This window comes from Ochotona princeps, chromosome 8 (genome assembly GCF_030435755.1).
Source record: "Ochotona princeps isolate mOchPri1 chromosome 8, mOchPri1.hap1, whole genome shotgun sequence".
Lineage (NCBI taxonomy): Eukaryota > Metazoa > Chordata > Mammalia > Lagomorpha > Ochotonidae > Ochotona > Ochotona princeps.
Genome location: NC_080839.1, coordinates 23245130 through 23269018, shown reverse-complemented (window position 1 = coordinate 23269018; position 23889 = coordinate 23245130). Strand labels below are relative to the sequence as shown.

The following is a 23889-nucleotide window of genomic DNA, read 5'->3' as shown; positions in this document are numbered from 1 at the left end:
AAATCACCAGTAAGCACTAGGTAACTGACATCACAGTCTAAAATGAAAAAAAAAAAAAGCCATATAATTTGACTTATTTGAGTTTCCTAGAATAGTCAAATTCATAGAGAAAAAAATACAGTGGTGGCTGTCGGGGCTTGGGAAGGAACGCAGAATTAATATGTGATTCTTTTGGTTTTACAAAATGAAATAAATTCCATGCATGGATAATAGTGATGGCAGCACAACAATGGAAATGTACTAACAGCTCTAAAGTATCTAGTTAATTGACTGGGACTGGCATTGAGGCATAGTAGCCTAAGCTTCTGTCTGTGGTGCTGGCATTCCACAGGAGTGCTAGTTCAAGTCCTGGTTGCTCCACTTCTGATCCAGCTCCCTGAAAATGTGCCTAGAGAAGCAGTGGAAGACTGACCAAGTCTGTGGGTGCCTATACCCCGATGCAGGGAAAGTAAAAGAAGCTCCTGGCTCATGGTTTTAGATTGGCTTGGCTCTGGCCATTGTGGCACTTTAGGAAGTGAACTTGTGGCTGTTTCCCTCTCCCTATGACTGCCCTTTAAGTAAATAAACCTTTAAAACAGAAGAAAAAAGAAATGTTGTGTATTGGGGTCAACAAGAAGAGAAGGCAAGAGTTTCACAAAGCCTCCATTATCTCATGAGAGAAGTATGCCAGGGCAGTCAGTGAGCTATGGATTAGGCATTCCTATCCAGGGTAGATCTCCACACTCCCACTTAGCCTGTCTTTTTAAGGACCAAAATTAAAATAACTAATTCTGGGAAGATGCGTCTAGAAATCTATTCTCCAGAAACCGGTTAGCTTTCCTACAATGGGAACTTTATTTGTTTGTTTACTAATTTTTTAAAAATAGCTCATTTTTAAAAGATTGATATATTTTTATTGGAAAGGTAGATATGCAGAGAGAGAAGAATCAGGGGGAAATACTGCCTGCAGGTTCACTTCCCAAGTGGTTACAACTAAGCCAATTGAAAGCCAGGAGACAGGAGCCTCTTCTAGGTCCTCATAAAAATGCGGGGTCCCAAGCCTTTGAGCCATCTGCGACTGCTTTCCCAGGCCAGAATCAGGGAGCTGGATGGGAAGTGGGGCCACTGGGACAGACACTGGTGTGTATATGGGATCCTAACACCAGGAGTTGAGCCATCCCACTGGGCCCTTTGTAGTGGAAACTTTAAGACTTCAGAATTTGTCAGCTCTCTTACTAAGGGAAGATTCCAGAGAAGTTGAATTCAGATCCAGCAGCTTATCCAGAGAGAGTAGGAGTCCAAGCTGCCACTGATAAGCTATGCAGGCAATCCAAACTAAATGTATTACTCTGTAGTCCTTTCCTCCACATTTGTGATGTATGTATTTTGACCTCTTTACACACTATATAATTGACTTATGCCTGTTGCTTTCTGTGGGTCTGCTGGAATGTAAAACGCGCTCGGGCTGAGCTTTCAGTTCATTTCCTGATTCTTCACTGATATAGACTTGGTGTGCATCTGGCAGGTATTCAATAAGCAGTTACTGAATGACTGAATGAGTAAAAGGAGGCTAGACTTAATTTTTTTTAAAAGTCTGGCTACCTTTAGTGGTTTTCCCTTTTGCATACTCTTTTAGAATTGAGGCCACAAGTCTCAACTTTACTAAGCATTTTCAAGCACTGTTCTGCAACTCTGGGTAGAGTTTTTTTTTTTTTTTTTTTTTTTTTTTTTTTTTTTTTTCTATCAAGTACCATGGGTCTTTCTACCCATATGTTCATCCTCAGAGGTTTTTTTTTTTTTTTTTAGCATTTATTTATTTATTATACGAAAGGTAGATCGTATTTATGGAGAGGAGAGACAGAGAGAAAGATCTTTTATTCCCTGGTTCACTCCCCAGTATGATCCTGGTTCATTTTAGAATGCATTATCTTCTGTTTGTTTTGTTCAGCACAAGATGTGGCTCAAAATCAGATTCCAATGCTTGCTTCTTGAGTACAACATTGATTTATAGGTATTTCATTTGTATAATGAGAAACACATCTTCATACAAAGTAGATAATACCAAGAGCACATCAACACAGTACTTAATCCTTAGGATTCGTTCCGCTACTTGGGCAAAATAAGTTGGATTTGCCCCGCTTCCTGTTTTAATCTTTTATCACTGAATCCTGGCACAATGTTTTCATCATTCAAAATCAACAAACCTATGTATCAGAAAAGAGAATAAATTAATTTTATTTCTTAATCTAAGTAGATTTTATGTTTAACTTATTAAAACTTTTTCTTTTTACATGTGTCTTTTTTATTAATTGGTCATAACATCTGAACTTAGGGAATGTGAAGGTTAAGTCACTCACCTAGAGATAGAAATAGAATGACAAAGTATGACAGCAGGAATTGTATATGATATGCCCTTCTACTCGATCATGTGTAGTGTGTCACTTCTTGTCCAACTTATCATGAGAACCATTGAATGTATTTGACAGGACATATATTTGACTGCTGGAATGATGGACGTCTCTGAACATGTAGAACTGGCTTGATGGGAGAAGATTATGGATGTGTGGCACTGAGGGCAGGTTCCCAGCAGTGGAAACGGAATTTCTACCTGACGCTGCTGCACCTAACTTCTGGGATATTTGCTGTATTATGCTTGCTGTCAGTTTGCATGCGTTTTAACTCCAGCAATCAGTCAGTCTTCTCTTGATGGTTAATTGCCAGCGGAAACCTAATTTTTCAACATCAGTTGTCACACATGTCTCTAATATTCTTATTCACTGTTAACTAGATTGATGATGTTGTTTCAGACAAGAATAGGAGACGGAAAGGTTATTATACTTTCTTCAAAGAAATACACAGGATTTCAACTATCTTATAATCCTTGAAGCACATACTGAATGTTGAGATGGATTTATTTCCAATGTTACATTCATGTGCTAGTATACAATTGCTTATAACAATAATAAGCAATTCCTGTTTATATACATGAGGTAAATCATAATACTTTGGCTAATAAAACAGAGACACATCAATATGCTTTGAAAGTAGGGACTTTGAGGTAGGTATTGTTTTTCTCTAATTTTGAATATATAATAAAATGAATTACTTATTTTCCTTGTAAAGTGATATATATATGTATATATATTATTTATGTTACTTGAGAAAGACTGGAAGTAAGATGAAAATTGATATAGTATAAGCTATTAATAATTCATGAAAAAATTGGCATGATTCAGATGCATGCATATAGACTTGTAAATATTTGCCAGGCATTCCTGGTGGATACTTACTTTTTAATAAACATATTAACCAATGGTATTTATAAATTATTGATATAATGGCTATTTAATACTCAAGTCAGCAATCCTCTATTATTAGATGTACTAATGTTTAGCTTTTTATAAATTATGATTTCATGTGTAACTGTGATTATTCATGTGAAGAGTTCTACTAGTTTCTTTATTATATAGTAACAAAACAAGTTACTGAGATGAATATATAATTTAAGACTTTTTTCTATGTAATGTTCAATTTCTGAAAATTTAAGTTTCTAGTAGCAGAATATAAAAATTGCTACTTTATCTCTTAAAGACCTTTTCTTTGCCAATTTAATAAATCAATAAAATTGTGAAAGATTATCATTATTTTCATTAAAATAAGTTACTAATGATGAATGTAATAACATGAGGACCAGTGATCATCTGAATGCAAATGTGTTTATATTACTTTAACATACATCGCCTCAATATTTGCATCATATTTAACTGCATTATCAAATGCAGTAAATTGACATAGGCACTGTTTGTGTGTATAGTTCAATGCCAATTTTTTTTAAGATTTATTTTTATTGCAAAGTCAGATATACAGAGAAGAAGGAGAGACAGGAAGATCTTCTGTCCGATGATTCACTCCCCAAGTGACCATAACAGCCGGTGCTGCACCAATCAGAAGCCAAAAACCAGGAGCTTCTTCCGGGTCTCCCATGCGGGTGCAGGGTCCCAAGGCCTTGGGCCATTCTTGACTGCTTTCCCAGGCCACAAGCAGGGAGCTGGATGGGAAACAGGGCCACCGGGATTAGAAGCAGTGCCCATATGGGATCCTGGTGCATTTAGGGCGAGGACTTTAGCCACTAGACCACCGTGCCTCAATGCTGGTTGTATCATTTTGTGTGAAATCCAGTGAAGTCAGAGAGCTATTTCACAACCAAGAAGACAGTACTTACACCATCTCTTTTCAGTAACAGCTATCCCTCTTTCACCTTTGTCCCTTGGATAGTACTAATTTCCTCATGGCTAACGTTTTGCATTTCATGGTAGGAATTGTAATGCAGCAGGTTAAATTGCATCTTGGAATGTTCACACCTCATATCAGAGTGCCTGGAATTGAGTCCTGACTCATCTTCCAGTTCAGTTTCCTGCTAATGCAAACCTTGGGAAGTAGAAAATAATGGCTCAAGCACTGGGCTCTCAGCCCCCGACTAGGGATACTCCTGACTTCAGGCTGGCCCAGCCCTGGTTGCTGTAAGCATTTAGGAATTTGTTGCTCTGCTTTTCAAATAAATAAAAAGCAACGGAGACAGTTTTTCCACTTCAATAATTTACACAAATAGCAACATCGATTTATCTTCTTAGAACTCTGCATATTAAATCTATTATACAGTTGTAACGGTTGCTTTGTGTTGCAAATATTATTTATTTGAAAGGCAAAGGGATAGTGAGAAAGAGAGGAAAAGACATACACTCCATCCAATGGTCATTTCTCAAATATCCACATCAGTACAGATTGAGCCAGACCACAGTCAGGGGCCCGGAACTTCACCCAGCTGTCCAACATCAGTATTGGGGACTAGGGTATGTAGTCCATCATTTGCTGTGTTGCGTTAGCAAAAGGTTAGATGAATAGAAGATCAAGTGTTTGAACCAGGTACTCTGAAATGGCATATGGGTGTTCCAAATTAGGCTTTACTAGAAATGGTTGCATCTTGTGAATATTTTAAAGGACCTCTTTCAGCTTTGTTTGAGATTCTGCTTTTATAATGTTGTAATTTTTTAACACATACTCTTAGTGCTTCCTGCCGTTAGCATTTTCATGGTTATTATTAATATTATTGACAAAATCTATGTTGCTCTTGTGCAGTTAGTGTGTATAATTTTTAACATACTGAATTATTTAATATTTCACATTTAAATATTTACACTTTGGTTTCATTATAATGCAGATTGGAAATACACACTGTTTTGTTGTGGTTTTGTTATAAGCCATCTTTCCAATATAAGTGATTGAATAACATTACTGATTTTCAAAATCCAACTTTGCAGAGTGTTAAATTATATATACATGAGAATATATCAACATGTATTTGTATATACTTACAGTATGCTATTATATCTATGTTTCACCCTTTAATAGTTTATGGGAATTATTTTTTTATGTTGGCCGCAGTGTGACCTCCTTTTAAGTGTTGTAATTTAGGTGTATTTTTAACTTCTTAAGATGCAATTATGTTTCTTTTTCGATGTTTCCTATTCTCACACATTTTAATAATCTTTATTTATTTTTGATAATATGAAAGTCTCACTGGGGTTGTGAATACAATAATGTTAAATTTAGACCTCAGTTTAGAGAGAACCATCACAAATTTGGTGTTTTTGTCATTCGGTAATCTTCAATGCTTCCCCTGAATTCAGAGATCTTGTTCTGCAAAATCTGTGTGGACTAGCTGTCCTATGAGACTTGAACATGTGTCAGGTGAATCCCTAGTTACTCTGTCCATTGCATGTTCTCACGTGACCCTGTCTGTTGCCTCGTATTCCCATTGTAAAACTAAATCACTGCAATGTTCACCAAGTCTAGTGTGAGAGGGAAGATTTCTCAGGCATAGCTGGTGGGATTGGAGTCTGCCCCAAGGAGCAGACCTCAGTGGAACTCAGTAAGCCTGTCCTGTCCTCCTTCCTTGCAAAGCTTCTGCCTCAGTGGTAACCTGGGAAGGACCATCACACACACACACACACACACACACATACACACATGGATGAGTCTCTTGCACGTGTCAAGCCTTTCCCTGATGCTTGTATGATTAGTTCTCCCACCAGGAGCTTCCCGAGAGCTATCTGTAATCCCCTCCTCTGTTTTCATCCCCAGCTCCTTTCACTTTCCCATAGCCAGCAGACACCCATGATCTGCTTCACAAGGACAGAAAGTTCTATTATAGTCTCAACAACACCTAAGTTCCCAACACATCACCTAGCAAGTTACCTGAATCTGCCTCTTCCCACTTTTTCTCTCTCCCTGTTGTACTAGAAAAATTGTACATTTTTTTTTACTATTTATTTTTCAATCTGTTCTCCTGCCTTAAGGAGACCTCACTCTATGAATTTACATCTTGTGTTTCTCCAATACATTTTTATCTACAGGCCTATTACCATTAAATCTATAAATATTCAAGCTTTTCTTATCTTAAAAAATCCAATTATCACATGCCTTTTATGCTGCAATTCTCTGTTTTCTGAGTTTCTGCTTTCTAAATAGCCACTGTAGAAGGCTAGCTATGATATTAATCTTTTCAAGTAACCAGTGTGAAAATTTTCTAAATAAGCTTTACATGTTCATATTTTCCATCTCACACATTTTGCTTTTTTTTTTCTTCCTGTGTTTTTTCATTTTTCAATTATGAGAGGGAAAGAGTTTGATCCTTTCTGCTGGCTTGCTCCTCAAATAGCCTCAACAGCTGGGCTGATGGAAGCCCGGAGCCGACAACTCAGTCCTAGTCTCCTACATGCAGGGCGGGGAGAGACCCACTTGCATCATCATCTCCATTCCTCTGAGGGTGAGCAGCTGCAATGAGCCGCAACCTCAACTCCAACCCCGGCGCTCCAATATGCCGCACCAGCCTCTTCACCTCTAGGTTACACATCTGCCCTGCTCCCTCCAATTAGGTTCTATATTTCTGTATTTTTAGTCACAATCTTTAGGAATATAAATCTTGCTCTTTCTTCTTACTTGATTAAATGTTTCATTTGCTATTGTTACTGGGGCCCAGCGGCGTGGCCTAGCGGCTAAAGTCCTCACCTTGAATGCCCCGGGATCCCATATGGGCGCTGGTTCTAATCCTGGCAGCTCCACTTCCCATCCAGCTCCCTGCTTGTGGCCTGGGAAAGCAGTCGAGGATGGCCCAAAGATTTGGGACCCTGCACCTGCGTGGGAGACCCGGAAGAGGTTCCTGGTTCCCGGATTTGGATCGGCGCAGAACCGGCCGTTCCGGCTCACTTGGGGAGTGAATTATCAGATGGAATATCTTCCTGTCTGTCTCTCCTCCTCTCTGTATATCCGGCTTTCCAATAAAAATGAATAAATCTTTAAAGAAATTTTTTTCTTCAAAGCCTGTAATTAGAGTTTAAGTTTCTCTTTGAAAGAAAACTTACTAAAGAGTACTTTTGGCTTACAGTTAATTTGATTACTTTGGTTTATTTCTTTATTGATTTCCTAAGTAGGAGTCAATACTATGATTTCCATAAGAACTATTATCTCACTTCCTAAAAATTTCACAGGCATTCAAATATAGCGTAGAGGTTGGCATTGTGGTGCAGTTGGTTAAGCTAGCATCCCATTGCTCTGCCTTCTGTCCAGCTCCTGGCTAATAACTTGGCAAAGCAGAAAATTGTAGAGCCCAGACACTGTGAGAGTCCAACTGGAGTTTCTTTTTCCACCTGATTGAGCCCTGGCTGAGTGAACCAACAGTGCAGTCTCTCTCTCTCTCTCTCGCTCTCGCTCTCGCTCTTTTAAAGATTTGTTTATTTTTTATTGCAAAGTCAGAGAGGAGGAGAGACAGAGAGGAAGATGTGTCTATTGATTCACAACGTATCCCCAAGTGAACACAACAGCTGGAGCTGAGCCGATCAGAAGCCAGGATCCCGGAGCTTCTTCTGGGTCTCCTACATGGGTGCAATGTCCCAAGGCTTTGCTTCTTCCTCGACTGCTTTTCCCAGGCCACAAGCAAGGAACTGGATGGGAAGCAGGGTTGCTGGGATTAGAACAGATGCCCATATGGGATCCTGGTTTATCGAAGGTGAAGAGTTTAGCTGCTAGGCTACCGTGCCGGGTCCTCGCTCTTGCTGTTGTTCTTCCGCTTCATGTCAATCTACCTTCTAATATATAAATAAATATATTTTAAAAGATTTATTTATTTTATTTGAATTTCGCAATAATGAGAGATTATGCATTCACTGGTACACTCCGGGAATGGCCACGATGGCCAGGGCTGAGCCAATCTCTACTTGGAAGCCTGGAGTTCTCTCTCACAGAGGTGCTTGGTTCGAACCTGAGCCACCACCACTGCTTTCCCAGGTCGTAAGCAGGGAGCTGGAACAGAAGTGCAGCAGCCAGGGCATGAGCCAGTGCCCACATGGGATGCCAGCTTTTGCAGGCAGAGGATCTGCCAGCTACATTCCCATGCTAGCTGCCATGAATACATACACATATATATACAATTTTTGAATATTTATTTATTATTTTATTATTTTGATTAGAAAAGCAGATGTACAGAGAGAAGGAAGGACAAAGATCTTCCATCTGCTGTTTCACTTTGCAAGTGGCTGCAATGGCCGGAGAAAATCCAGTGCCAGGAACCAGGAGCTTCTTCTGGGTCTCCCAAGTGGTTGCAGGGTCTCAAAACTTTGGGCCATCCTCCACTGATTTCATAGGCCACAAGCAGGGAGCTGGAAGTGAAGTGGAGCAGCAGTTTATGAACCAGCACCCATACAGGATCCTGGCATATGCAAGGCGAGGATTTAGCCACTAGGCTATCGCATCAGGCCCTATAAACATCTTTAAAAGTGAAAATTATACCTATTCCGCTGTATGCTGCAGCATTTCATATAAAATTGTTCTGAATAATAATAATATTCTATCTGTGCTTTATCATATTTACCTATCCCCTTTGTAATTGTTCAAGTCTAACAAGCTAAGTCAAAGTTTGTGACCAAAAAAAAAAAAAAAATGGATGTGGATATTTTCTTGCATTTAGCTGCTGTGTGTCTAATTTCATGAATACTGTGACTAAAAAAAAACTTTTGAGTTGATGCAAAGCTCATTGTGGTTTTCACCTGAATTACTAGCTTGCCAGTTAACACAGGCGTGGTGATTCAAATCTGCCAATTTCTTTGAGAATATTTTTGATTTGTTGTAGCAGTTACCATATAAACGATATTTGTTGTGACCCTTTGAGACCCTTTCCTTAGGAATTTACTAATTCATGCAGTATTGAATCACCAACATGCTTAGACTGTTGGAGCTTGCAAAACATATACAATAATGAATGTGGATAAAAAAAAACACAAATCTCCCTTTCCTGTCTCCCAATACCTATTTGCAGTTCTCAAAGACGATACAACTACTTTATAACTATATGCAGTACGTGTGATAGCCCAGGTATTTATAATTACTTGCTTTCTGTACTTATCTTCCTACAGTATTTTTGCTCTGTCAAGTTTACTCCGCTGTGTAATGATATAAAATATCTTTTGGTTCATACAAAACTATTGTTCTTTTCATCAAGCATAAATCTGACATGTTTTTTGCTGTGCCACACGCTTTTTTTGGTTCATGTGTTCAGCTTCCTTTAATATTTTTCTTCTGTACTGTGTATTAACAGTTTCATGATTATGTCTCTGGAGATAATTAAAATTACTGTAAAACTAACCCACCCATAGGAACAATCAAAATGTATTTTGAAATTAGATCTCTCTTGTGTTGAGCCAAAATTGAGTAAACTGATGACTCTTTTACCATATACATTCTGTGTATAGACTTACTGATTCATATGCAGAGAGGTTTATCACAGGAACGTTTGTTTCTTCTGTCTCTGTGCTGTGCCAATGGGACCCCAGCATTGATCAGGTCAAGCCACGTGAGAACCCTAACCTAACAACACCGGAGAACCAGCACACGCATCCCCTCAGCCAGCCATGCTCACCATTGGTGCTATTGTTTTGGCATTGTATTGTACAGATTATAACCACCACCAATTTTATTTTGATTCACTTTTACATAAAAGCAAGCAAGCATTTCTATATTTCTAAATACTGTAAAAACACATTTTGATAGGAACAAATCAGTGTTTTAATTAGGTGCTGTGGGACTTGAATCCTCTGCATGTAATTTTGCAATTTTGAGTTTGTTCACATTGTGAACTGGCTCTCTGTGTATTAAAGCTCATTTCTCCTCCATGTTTCTAATGCCAGGTGCAGCTATGGAGTGTTTTTGCTTCAAGATTTGACCACTGGCCCTGCAGGTCCAGCTGTGAGTGGGTCAGCAGAGTGGTTTACAGCTCCAACTATTGTTGGAAGTCATTCCATCTTTGGGACAAGGAACTATAACTTAATTATACACAAAAGTGACTATGAAATACATAAATATCTCTTCACAAGTCAAAAGAGGTATATGCTCTATAAATGTTCCTGTTTTCTGAAAGATTCTTAACCATTTTATGCCATCTTTGACAACCTGAATCCTATGATCTTCCCAGAATAGCAAATCCACAAAATGACAAAATGTGTCATCTATATAGGATCATGATGACAAAAATGATATTATTTTAAACTCGCCACATTTTAAGTATATAGATTTTTAAAATGTCTCTTCATTGTTATATTTAATAATACAATCTAATTCTTATTTCAAGGTAATGATAAGCAATTTCTGTTGTGAGAGGATTATTTTTAATTTGTGGTGCAATAAAACATATGTCTACTAGGGAAAAATAATCATAGGTATTTCTAGATCAAGAATAAAATATTTGCTATTTTCTTTTTTATGATTTTTATTGGGAAGTCAGATATACAGAGAAGAGGAGAGACAGAGAGGAAGATCTTCCATCTGTTGATTCACTCCCCAGGCAGCTGCAATAACTGGAGCTATGCCAATCCGAAGCCAGGAGCCTGGAGATTCTTTGAGTCTCCCATATGGGTGCAGGGTCCCAAGGCTTTGGGCTGTCCTCGGTTGCTTTCCCAGGTCACAAACAGGGAGCTGGATGGGAAACAGGGCCGCTGGGATTAGAACCGGCGCCCATATGAGATCCCAGCATGTGCAAGGTGAGGACTTTTAGCCATAGGCTACCGCTCCGGGCCCAAGTTTTATCTTATACATGAAATAATTCCTAAGTCATTGATCTTGGTGATGTTCCTTTTTTCTTTCAGATTCATGTATATACCCTAATTTTTATTGATTAATTTATATATTAAGACTTCATGATATATAATTGCCAATGACCTCTCCATCGTCACTGAGAGAGGAGGAAAGTAGTGAAAAGCAATGGTTAAAAAATATTTTGTAGTAAGTTTAACCAATAACTTTTGTAAATTTTATAGAAATAAAGGATGGTATAGTCACACTGCTAGAGTGTTCCCTACAAGGACTCTGTTAGAATGTGAATCCCTGATATATGGTTCATTTAGCTTCTTAGTAAATTCATCTCCATTTACCTTCATAATAAATCAACTTACATGTTATATGTATATTTGATTTCTAGAAACATTTTTTTTCTAGTGAGTTTTAAGTTTCAATCCTGTATTTTCTACTTTCCCAGTGTCTTAATGGCTCTAATGTCTCAAGTTTTTCCATTTCTTTGATGATGATGTTCCTTTCTGTTTGATCATGTTCATTAAAGAACATTCATGACTGTTGTACGTTTGACATTGATGTGAACAAAAAAATATCAGTTACTTAATTTTCACATTCTTTATCAGGAAATGGTATTAAGGGGGCAGAGTTTTGCAACTTCACTAATGAGGAAATTAGCCGTGTGCACCTGCTCCAGGTACAGGCTGTCCAGACCAGAGCGCATCTTTTTTCCAGGATTGTGTTTTCTGAGTTAGCTGAAGCTACGTAGGACCAAATATAGACAACGGGCAGTGTAAATGGCCCCCTATGGTTAATCAGCACATCCATAATGGGTGCCTCTCCATGCTATGCCCTTCCCACCAGGAAAATTATATATCTTCCTATTGTAGAAGCAAGATCTGTCCACAGGACAACTGCAGGCTCGTAATTCTCGACCAGGGCCAATTGTGTCACAAGAGTCAGTTTCTGGAGACATTCTGATCTGTCATGCGGGCAAAAGAGGTCACTTGTTCTTAGTGAATAAGGTCAAGGAAGGAGCTGAAGGTTCTATTGTAATCAACACAACTCCTTGTAACAAAGAATTATCTGGCCCCAAATGCCAGTAGTTTCAAAGTTGAAAAACCTCTGCTCTAGGCAATAAAATGAGAGAGAAAAACATGATTTTTCTTCCAGAGAGATAATTTGAAAATTATTTCATTAGTCATTAAGTTTTCTGATATGTGCCAGAGAGAAGTTACTCCTGCAGACTGATTGATAGAGTTGAACACCATAACACTTCCAGCCCTGTGAAAGGTCTGAGATTTGTTGACCATCTGAGCTAATAGTTTAGCTTCCTATTGTTCTATGGAAGGAGCATGAGACTCCTGAGTATGATGAAGAAAAGTGTTATAACAAAGGTGAGATTCAGGAGTGGCAGGATTCCCCTTGCCCCCAGTTCCCCGGGAGTGATACTGCGTCCTCAGGTTAAGGAGGACTTGTGTGGGAATCCTGAGTTAGAGAACAACATTTTGGGATGATTTGAAACACAGCTGCATGATTTTTTTCGCCCAGGGAGAGCTATTGTACTTCTACTGAGCAGTAAACCAGCCTGCCCTTTTCTTCAGAGGGAGACTTTATCTTCATTCTACAGGGGTTCATGATGCTGACATTTCTGAGAAGATAGTCCAGGGTGAGGACTGCAGTGCTTCTGCTCACAAGATGCCCCTGATGGTGACAGAGTCATGGAGAGTTGTCTCTCAAAGGCAGCAGAACTCCAGCAGAGCTCCAAAGAACCTATGGCAGAGATGAGAACGGCTACTCTTTATCTTTACTGGAAATCGTATGACTGCTTGATCTTGATCCATTTACCAAATTGTCAACAACTAATTCCCACAAATGAATAAACTCTTCTGGTGTCCAAACTCATAGCAGCTGCACTCTGTGTTTAAAGGGAACAAAGATGATCTAGCATGTGAATAGACTGTGGGCATTTGTCCTAACAGTTAGTACACTGTTTAAGAAGCTCTTATCTCACATTGGAGTACTCAAGTTCCCTATCCAACTCTGTTTCCTATTCCGGTTTCTTGCAAATGTAAACCCTGGGAAGTGGCAGTGATTGTTCCAGGCACTGGATTCTTACATGCGACATTCTTTGTTTTTCTAAGATTTTATTTTTATTGGAAAGTCAGATATACAGAATAGAAGAAAGAGCAAAAGATCTTCTGTCTGTTGATTCCCCAGTTGGCCACAACAATCAAAGCTTTCCAATCCAAAGCCAGGAGTCAGGAGCCTCTTCCAGGTCTCCCATGCGGGTGTAGGGTCCCAAGGCTTTGGGCCATCCTCGACTGCTTTCCCAGGCCACAATCAGGAAGTTGAACGGGAAGCAGGGCTGCCGGGATTATAACTGGCATCCATATAGGATCCCAGTGTGTGCAAGGAGAGGACTTTAGCCACTACCCTATTGCTCCAGGCCCATGTGGAACAGTCTAACCAAGTTCCTGGCTCCTAATTTAGGCCTTGGATATTTTAAATATCCCTGGATATTTTAAAATTTGAAGAATGAAACAACAGGTCAAATAGCTATCTTTATCTTTCTGTCTTTGTTTCATCTCCTTCAAAAAAAGAAAAACAAAATGGGTTCTCTAATGTCTATTAAGTTATATTTGTATGAGAGTATAAAACCTCATCTGCCTTGACAACCAACTTATAATAAATTACTTATGAATTACCTGAAATAATGACTTAACTAATTATCGTTAATGCCACTGATACATTGTGAGTATTTTACAAGGGATTTGTTGCTCATCATAACTTCATGTTTTCTGTTACATGATAAATCACTTTAAAAGGTTAGTGTGCTTTGCGCATAGTTCATAAACATTTGCAAATAATCTATCTCATATAATAGCCCATAAATAATTTGTGATTTATATATTACCGTCTACTCAAGATCTTCTGAATATTATAAACATTTGAATTCCTGGAAATCCATCAACCGTGATCTATGACAGTTTGCTCTGAGTAGGTGGAGGAGCTGCCAGGCGTTGTGGGATTTTGTTTATGTGTTATCATTTTAACAATTCTGCATATAGTTATGCTTCTCGCTATTTAGATGATGTCATCATTAATAGAGAGAGCTAATATGGAACAATAGTAAACAATTTATATGAATCAGTGGTTACCGATTTTCAAAACAATACTTTTGGAAATCTATATATATTATCCAGAACTGTCTCTATTTCAAAAATCACTTTAGATTCCATCTTTTACAGTTATCTTCTTCATAAATGTAAACTCTTTTTGGTATTTGGCAGTAAGGCTACACAGTTTATTTTAAAACATAAAAACCTGCAGTTTCCCTTTCATATTCTATTCCCTTCACTCTCAAACTACCTACATTCTTAATACATCCTGTGCTCTCAATTGCACTAACACCTGTGCGCCCACAGGAAACAGCTCTCTCCAAGGATAGCAAGATTTCTATGTGCACATCTATGTAGTCATGGTAATTTTGAATAGGACTAAAAATAAAATATGCAAATTTTACCATCAGAAATACGTATTGCTATCGTTTGGATAGACGTGCCCCATTTACCTAGTCTTTTCAGATGGCATTCGCTTTTACTTTTACTTGCAAGCTATGAAGAGTAAATTCTTGACAGTACATTAACAGTACACTGTTAATTCATAAACTGAGAATGTTTCAGAGGAAACTGCCAAGGAATGAATGTTAGGTTTTTGAAGGGAGGGCATTTCTAAGCATAATTCATATTAAGGAATGCATTTTTCATTGGAAACAGTTATACACAAGTATTTTTAAGTGTCTCATAAACTAATTTCAGTAGTAATGACATACTATTTAGTATATCTTCCTTCTTTGCTTTAGGAGATGAGATAATCTGAAATAAACATTTAAAAATAAATATTCATAGACCTTTATATATAACCATGCGAATATCTATGGTGTTAGGCTATAAATGTTGTTTACACTGAGGTTTAATCTGATAAACATCCGGTATTATAAGTGTAGTTTCAATGTACTGTCACACTTCAAAGACAGATGATTCTATTTAATGGAGACGTTTTTCAATAGAAATAGCAGGGGGAGGAACAAAACCAAATCTAATCAAGTCATTTTGTTTTTTAATGCAGACACTCATAGGTTAGGTCAAGATTAAAGCAGAAAGAACATTCCATTTTCTGTAGAAAATCCTCATTAAAATAAATCAGTATTAAGAATTATGTGAACTTAAATATCCTTCCCATCCCCCTTTCCTCTGCCTGCTGCCACCCTCTGCCCTGGCATCTCACTCTCCCTGCTTTTCCCTAGGACTTTTTACCTTCTCCAACTGTCTTGGCTTCCTTTTCTTCCTTCCCTCCATTCTTTTCTTTTCTTTTTTAAAGATTTATTCATTTTTATTGAAAAGACACCTTTACAGAGAGAAGAAGAGACAGAGAAAAAGAGCTTCCCTCCACTGGTTCACTCCCCAAGTGGTCACAATGGCCAGAGCTGACCTGATTGAAAGCAGGAGCCAGGAGCCTCTTTGGGGGCTCCCATGTGGATGCAGGGTACTTAAGGATTTGGGCCAATCATCCGTTGCTTTCCCAGGCCACAAACGGAGCTGGATGGAGGTAGAGTTTTGCGGATAGGAATGGGTGTTCCCCATAGGGCACTTGTAGAAGGAGGATTAGCCAATTCGACCCATTCTGTGGAGCCCTTGGTTTTATTTTCATTACTGCTTATCAATCCCTTTCCTATGCTAACCTTTAGTAATCACTGGCTCCTTAGTTTTATTTACTCTTCTTTTTTATAGATACATATCAGTTTTGTTTTTTAAAAATCGTTTTCACTTTTTTTGTTAAATTGAAAGACAGAGAAACAGAGAGACAGAGACAGGGAAAGAAAGAGAGAAAGCAGGATCTTTCATCCACCGATTTACTCCCCAGATGCCCACAACAGCCAAGGCAGGTCTTCCAGGTGAGTGGCAGAAACCAAGGACTCTGACCCTCATCTGCTGTCCCTCAGGGTACAATTAGTAGAAAGCTGGAGTCAGAAGTGAAGCTGGGCTTGAACCAGGCATTCTATGGGACATGGGATTCATAACTGGCATCTTAATTGCCTGTGCTGCAAGGTGACTCCTGGAACATATTAATTTTGTGGTTAAGTAATATTTTAGACACTAACAAATAGTCCCAAAGTACAGTAACCAAAACAGAGACAAAGGAAGAAACCAGGAGAGCCTCTTCACATATTTAGCTTTGTTTGTGCTGAAGCATAATTTCCAGTTTTTGTGATCTATGTTCCTTTGTAATACTACAATATCCAGCACTTAGGGATGGCAAACACATGATTAAAACAAGGAGTATCAAAAGCATTAGCTTAGCTGATTTTCTTAGCAATAGAACTGGTTAAGCCAGTCCCTGAAATTCTGGGGGAAATTCTTCCATGCTTTGAATTAGTGCTCCCTGAGAAAGGTTTTAGCAGCTTCCTGAGGTGACAATCACGAAGATTCTCTTCTACCTGCTTAAACCAGAGCTTTCTGTAACCAGGCAGTGATTTCTCATAAGATGTACAACTTCAGCATCATTGCAGTGGGTTACTTTTTAAACTTTAAGCATTTATGTATTTTTATTTGAACGGCAGATTTACAGAAAGGAAAGATAGAGAACTTCTATCTACTGGCTCACTCTGCAGATGACAGCAACAGACTGAGCTGAGCCATTCTGAACCAGGAACCTTCTCTGTTTCTCCTTTGTGGCTGCAAGGAGTCCAAGGACTTGAGCCATCCTCTGTTGCCCTTCCAGGTCATAAGCAGGAAACTGGATTAGAAGTGGAGCAATGGGGACATGAATCAGTCCCCGTATGGAATGCTCACACTGCAGGCAGAGGGTTAATCAGCTAGGGCATCACACCGGCTCCAGTGGGTTACTGTTTGAGTTTCTGGTTGAGGAAACAGGAACATAAAAATACATTGTAATTCTTCAAATATGGCTACTTTCATTTGCATCAATGTTAAACTACATAGGGAATTTGGTATCAGTGTGAAATGGGCATACTTGAAGCACCAACACATGCATTTTTTCTTACTTATAAGGCCAATATCAAGCTTGCAGATTCACATAGACTTTCCTGCTAGTCCATGCATCTTGACAACTGGAAGAGTTCCACAACAACCTTGTTTTGGGACTCCAGCAGCTCAGCAGAGATCAGGTTAAGGTTCTTCCCACCCTGTGAATATTTTGTTAACAGCCCTGCCCTCAGTCCCTTACCAGTAACAGGACACTGAGAGGCCCAGAAGCCCTGTGTTATTTCCAAGCCATCTCTCCTTACTGCTTCTTTGTTCCTGCTACAGCATGACCAAGGGCCGATCATTGTGTCTCCATAGAAAGCATATGATTATCACTTTGCTCAAAAAAAGGTAAATACAATGGAAGGTACTAGCTGTGCTTCAGCAAATCAGCATTCGCTGGTTTTTGCTGATTCTTGCTATTTTGAAAAGGCAAATCCATTCCAATGGTCGGTATCCACCATCTAAATGTGATTTGACCCTGTAATTCTGATGTAAAAGAGAGTAATATTTATAAAAAGAAGACTCCAGTATTATGAGCCAGCTATTGTTCTTATTCTTTCAGATGCGAACTATGTGAGTTGGTAAGGCAGACGTTACTCAACTGTCTTGCTAGAGTCATACAAATCTGTTCAGGTTGACTCCCCAGGTGGCTTCAATGCCAGGGCTGGGCCAGGCTAAAGCTGGGAAATAGAAACTCCTTCTGGGCTTGCCTGGACTGGAATCAGATGAGTAAGACATTCACACATTTCGGCACTTTCCATAATTCTTCAAAAGAATTTGACAGCTATAACTTTTTGTTTATGTAATTATTTATTTGCAAAACAGAGTTGCAGAGTGAGAAAGTAAAATGAGGCAGAAGAGGGCATCGCTAAGAGAGATTCTTCCATTTGCTAACTCATTCCTTAAATATCTGCAAGAGCAGGGGCTGGGCCAGGCCAGGGCCCATAGACTCCATCTAAGTCTCCTGCGTGGGTGTAGGGGTCCAAGTATTGAGGACATCAACTACTGCTCTCGCAGGAGCATTACGCCAAGAGTTGGTTATGACGAGCAGCTCATTCCAAATGCCAGTGTTGCGGGCAATGGCTTAGCCTGCTGTTCCACAACAACAGCCCCAGCAGCACCTCTAATTTGATTTTTAACAGATTGTCTTACACACATCTATGTTAAATCACCATTCTCTGTAGAAGAATATTCCTACCAAACAGACACATGATTCTTATTTATAATAAGAATTCATAATAAATTCTTCTTCATTAATTCTAGTTAAGGTCATGAGTAGTAGTTAATTCCATGCACCATACCCAAATAAATATTCCACTTAGACTTCATACTTAGAGGGTCTAGTGCCCTAGAGCAGCAGGAAATTGGAAATCAGCTCCATTCTGTTATTCCCAACTCCATGATTTTCTTAAGTTCCACCTGAATTAGATTTGGATCCATCCTCAGAGGGCAAAGTTAATTTTTGTAAGCTTCAAGAAAAATATAGTCATAGCTTGGCTGAAAGGTAGGAAGCACAGTTGTGCCTCTGTGTTCTCGATTTATTCCCTTACCCTAGGCGATGCTCAAATTGCTTTAACCCCTGCAGGCATGTCTCTGGCAACTGAACTGAGCTCCTTTTGCTCTAATGAGTTTTGGAGCATAGAGTTCATATTTTAGAGTCATCTCACTTAGAAGCCTTGCAAATAACAAGACTGTTCCAAACACTGAGGGTTTTGATTTTTTTTTAATACCACAAAGACATTTCAAGAGGCTCATGGAAAATAAAAATGGTGGGGTGGGGGGTTGGTGCAAAGCTGTCTCTTGGTGGGTCCTCACTCTACCACATTTCCTGGTTTCCATTCCTGGCACTTCATCCAATTCCAGCTTCTTGTTAATCCACACCATGGCAGGTAGCAGGCGATGACACAGGGATGTGCAGCTATGCTACTCACGTGGGAGATCTGGACTGAGTTCCTGGCTCTGAGCTTCAGGCTGGCCTAGCCTGGGCTATTGTCGTAATTAGGGTATGACCCTACTGGACAAGCTCACTCTGTTTCCTTGGCTTTGTCTCTCTGCCTTCCTATTAAATAAAGATAGTAAACAATTTTCAAATGCTGGTATGAAAAATTGAATTAAATCATGTTACTTTGGTGTAAAAGTATTTGAAATTGCACATAAAGGGTTTTCACAAGATTCATGGTAAACATTTATTATGAAAAATTATGGGGGCTAGCATTGTGACAAAGCTGCCTGTATTACACTGACATCTCATATGTGTGCTGGTTCAAGTCCTGGCTGCTCTGGTTTGGATCTGCCTCTCTGCTAACACATCCTGGAGGGCAGCAGAAGATGGCTCAAGTGATTGGGCTATTGCCACCCACATGGGAAGCCCAGAAGGAAATCCAACTTCCCAGCTTTGGCCTGGCCCATCCCTTGTCATTGAAGCCAATTGGAGAATCGCCCTGCAGATGGACCACTCCCACTCTGTCTCTATCTCTTTGCAACTCTGCCTTTCAAATAATAAACACTTTTTTTGTTTTAATTAGAAACATTTTGCATGAATTTAAAATTTTCGTACTAAAATAAAATGATTTTAATTCCAATTTTAAAACATCTTCATGTACAGTTTTCAGAAAAGTAAATTATGACTAAAAGGGAAATTTCCACTTAACTCTCTAATTAACAAGGAATCTCAAGATATACATGGCCAGTTAAAAGGCATTATAAAAACCGATCATTTGTAGCAATCAAAAGATTGCTGAATTAGGTGCAAAACTCTTGAATGCCCAACATGTCATATGTTATTAGGTTCACCCTTTCTAAATGGCAGAAATTATTTGTACCTGGATCAGATAAAATCTGGAAGTTAATAGGTAGCTTGATTAAGCCTGGGACCTTTAATCAACAATAAATAAGATGAAGTAAGTGAATTTGTGCCTGTGAGTCTTTGGTGGCCTTTTTTTTTAATGCAATATCAAGAGAATATATTGACCAACTTTTTTGGCCTTATTTCAAACTTTTGAAAAAATCTGAGATAATTTGGGGCATCATCTCTATTACGAAATTTCCTGTGAGAATTACAAATCTTTGGAAATAAAGTGGAAAATATTCAATAGCCAAGTTCAAGACACATAATTTCTTCCATTCCCGTTCTCTAAAATTTTCATCAGTTTCCACATATATATCTTTCAATGCAACGAAGTGTGTCCCTTCCCCAATCACATTGTTTTTTTGTGTGCCCATTTTTGTGTCTTTGTTTTCCCATTCTCAACCCAGGCTCTGAAGTGCTGCTATTTAATATTTTCCATTCATAGAGCAGAATCGAATGATTGGAATCATTGATGATATTTGATTAAATTGGAGCAGACACAGCATGAATATTTAAGGCGCAGGTTAATGTGTGTATGTGTGCATGTGTCAGGTTTGGTTTATATATTCACTGGTAAATTAACTACAAAATCTGATAGTAATTCTCATCATTTCACTGTAGACTAACTCCCAGGATTTTATGTAATATTAGAAGCTGATGTTAAATGGATCAGGGATTTCCCAAGATTTAGTTGATATCCAGGTTTTGGCTATTTGATCTATTTTGGCAGAGATAGTCTACTGGCAACTGGTAAGTAATCATTCAATGGTAACATTCATATAAATGTATATATCACAAGTGTGACATATGGTTATATGCGATTTTCAGTCCTTAACACAGTAATTTTGCTGTAACACTTTTTTTTTTCTTCAGAGTTCTGATGCCACACTGATGAATCTGGGATAAACATGATTTGAAAACATGATTCGATATTGGATTTCCCTAGACACTCATGAATGCTGAGCAGAAGGTAGTTTTAAGTTGCACTCCAAGTAGAAAGGCAAGCATGTTGTAAATTTTTTTCAGAGAGCTGTGCCCATATATAGAATTGCTGTTTTACTTCTGTGACTCTTGTTCTCCTTGCATTCAAACTTTTGATCTTAGATCTGCCAAGACGACCAAAAATGTCCCAGATAGTGATAAACCCTCATTATGGGTTCCTTAGTGATTACTGATCAGCAGAGCATCCTGTGCACTCACACTGAGCCAATTGCATTAACAAGGAATTAAATTGTGTGGTTTTTTTTTAATGCTTCTGGAAGTTGGGAGTTACTGAATCAAAGCTAACCTCTCCCACACTAATATAAAAATATTGAAATTTAGATGGGAACTGGGTGATGTTTTGAGTAAAAAAATTATGAAACCAGAAAGAGAATAGCCCCCAAGAACTGTTTTTACTCATAAATATGCATCAGAGTCACCTGTAATGTTATATAAATTGCTGGCTCCTGAACCCTCGAATTCCTGATTTAGTAAGTTGGGGCAAGGTTCAAGACCTTGATTTTTCAAACACATTTCCCGGTAATATTCCTGCTGCTGAGATGAGAGCCATACTCAAGCACCACTGTCCTAAAGTATATTCCAAACAGCACTAATAGTGGTGACAATGCATGGATTCCATCACAAAATTCAAGTACCTGGTTTTCTGGTATCTTTGTAGATGCAGTGTAATGAAGCTGACTTGAAGGTCCATGCCCAGATGGATAGATTATATATGTGTTAAACTATTGTGCTCTAAAAATGACAGGATTCTAATTTTCCAAAACTTCTAACAATTAAAAACTTAATTCCTATTTCAGTAATTTTTCTTTTAATGATGGCATGAGCTAATCCCATAATTTATCATAATTTATCGTAATTTATCATTATCATTAGAAGCCCAAGTGACTTAACAAGTCAGTTGGATACGTAACTCAAAGATTCCCCTGACACCCACAACTCCCTCATCACTAGCTTCCTAATGCACTAGGGAGGGGAGACCGAGAAAGTCATGTTTCATTTCTCTATCAGCAAAGTGCTTCCTAGTATTTGCCTTTAAAGAGTTCAAGTGGGACTGGAATGCTTCTTTTTATGACTTCCCAGTGTCTTAAATGGCCTTTCTCAATTGCCTGCAGTTGCTATGGGGGCGAGTGCATATCCATGTTTGCAAGGTTCCTGATGCAAATGATCTTTTTGCAAAGCATCGTATGTCTTGAGATTCCATTCAAGGGTAAAGGTTTCTGAAGGGAAATTTAATTCCCTGCTCCTCTGCTGGCCTGTGTGACCTCTGAAAGACTCGGGGTATGCTTGGGCTTATCCAGCATTTGGGGGGCGGGGAAGAGAGGCAATATTTTAGATCTGTGGTTGTTCGAAGTCACAGATGCAGAGCTTTTGGATATATAGGAAAAAACAGCTGTCTTTTCCTGATTGGGGTGGTACTCCAGGGAGAGATTCCATAGAAATTTATGCCTCAGAAATAGAAAAGAACAGTAATTTCCATGTGTAAGTATATCTAGTATTCAGCAGATGTATATCCACAGATGTTCATCACTCAACTAGGGCGGTAGGGTTGAGGTTTTATGGAGCACCAAAAGCAGCACTTAACACAGGATGTGGCTCATTGGATGTTCTTTCTAGTTTTGTCCTTGTGTCTGTGTGTATGTGGTCACTTTCTGCAAAGTCTATTACTTTTTGCTTATGATATTTTGAGAGTCATTTGCTCAAAGCAGAAACAATTGCACTTAGAGAATTTAATGATTTTTTCCCCATGGACACATTTCCTCTAAGATAATCTCTTCTGTGCTTTTAAGCTCTTGGGGGCAAGAATGGATCTTTGGATTTCACACCATCATGTCTTACAATTGTGCTTTGCAAGGTAAACAAGATTTTTGGGGGGAAGAGATCATAATTGTTTTATAGCTCATCCTGGCATGATTCATTTAGAATTAAAAAATAATATTTTGATTGTAACTAGCCCTTATTGAACGTTTACTACACTGAAAAATCTGGCGTATTCAGTATCTTTTTTATTCCTCATAGAGATCTTAAGAGGTAACTCATGTAGTTATCCACACTGGGCAAATAAGGATACTGAAATTTGTATTAAGGAAGCCATTAAACGTCTGAGTTGGTCTGACTGGTGAGCCAGAGTTTTTAACCAAGTATTTACAAAACAGAGTGAATTTTTAATAGATTTTATACATGAAATGAAACCCCAAATTGCATATGCAATTATATGTACACATGCTCAAAGTATGTACATAACGTACAACCAAAAGAAATTGCTAGGTAAAAATTAAATTTCAAAGGCAAACATACTTCTGTATTTATGTTTTGGCCTATATAAGGTTAATTCTGAATACATGCAGAAAAAAAGAAAACACACAGGAAAACACAAAAACCTCTTTGGAGTCCAAGTTTGCTGCTAGCTTCTGTTGAGCTTATGAAATAAATAATGCTAGATATGAGGTCTTTGGAATAGTGATGGGTTTGCGGAGGTATAGAATCTCCCTGTGATGATCTACAAATAAAAAAGAGCATTGCAAAGGTTCATTTTTGACATGGGAAGATATTAATGATATTATAAAATAGGCCATATTCAGTATATCAATTGTTATGAAAAAAGAATTTGGTGTTTTCTACACATGCAAATCTTAAAAGTAGCTTCTTGGAAGTCACAGTTTGTACATATTTTTGGTTTATATTTTCCCCTTTTTATTCAAATGTTGTGGATATCAATAATAAGCATACAATTAGGCACAACATTTTAGGAAATTCTACTCTATCGTTTGCAATATATTTCAACTTTGATGTATCTTAAGAGCCAACATAGGTGGAATGGGTAACATGGTGCATGTCAAAGAGAAACTGTGAGGAAGATGGACTTATGTTCTGTGCCAGTGCTTTTCTGATACCAAT

General features: G+C 38.5%; 1 long non-coding RNA gene across 1 annotated transcript; it reads left to right on the top strand.

The window, feature by feature from the left end:
- Positions 1-10223: 10223 nt before the first annotated feature.
- Positions 10224-22850, top strand: LOC131480959 (uncharacterized). The gene is made up of 3 exons (XR_009245918.1): positions 10224-10412; positions 20614-20742; positions 22782-22850. It is a non-coding gene; the product is annotated as an uncharacterized LOC131480959 (long non-coding RNA).
- Positions 22851-23889: the final 1039 nt, after the last annotated feature.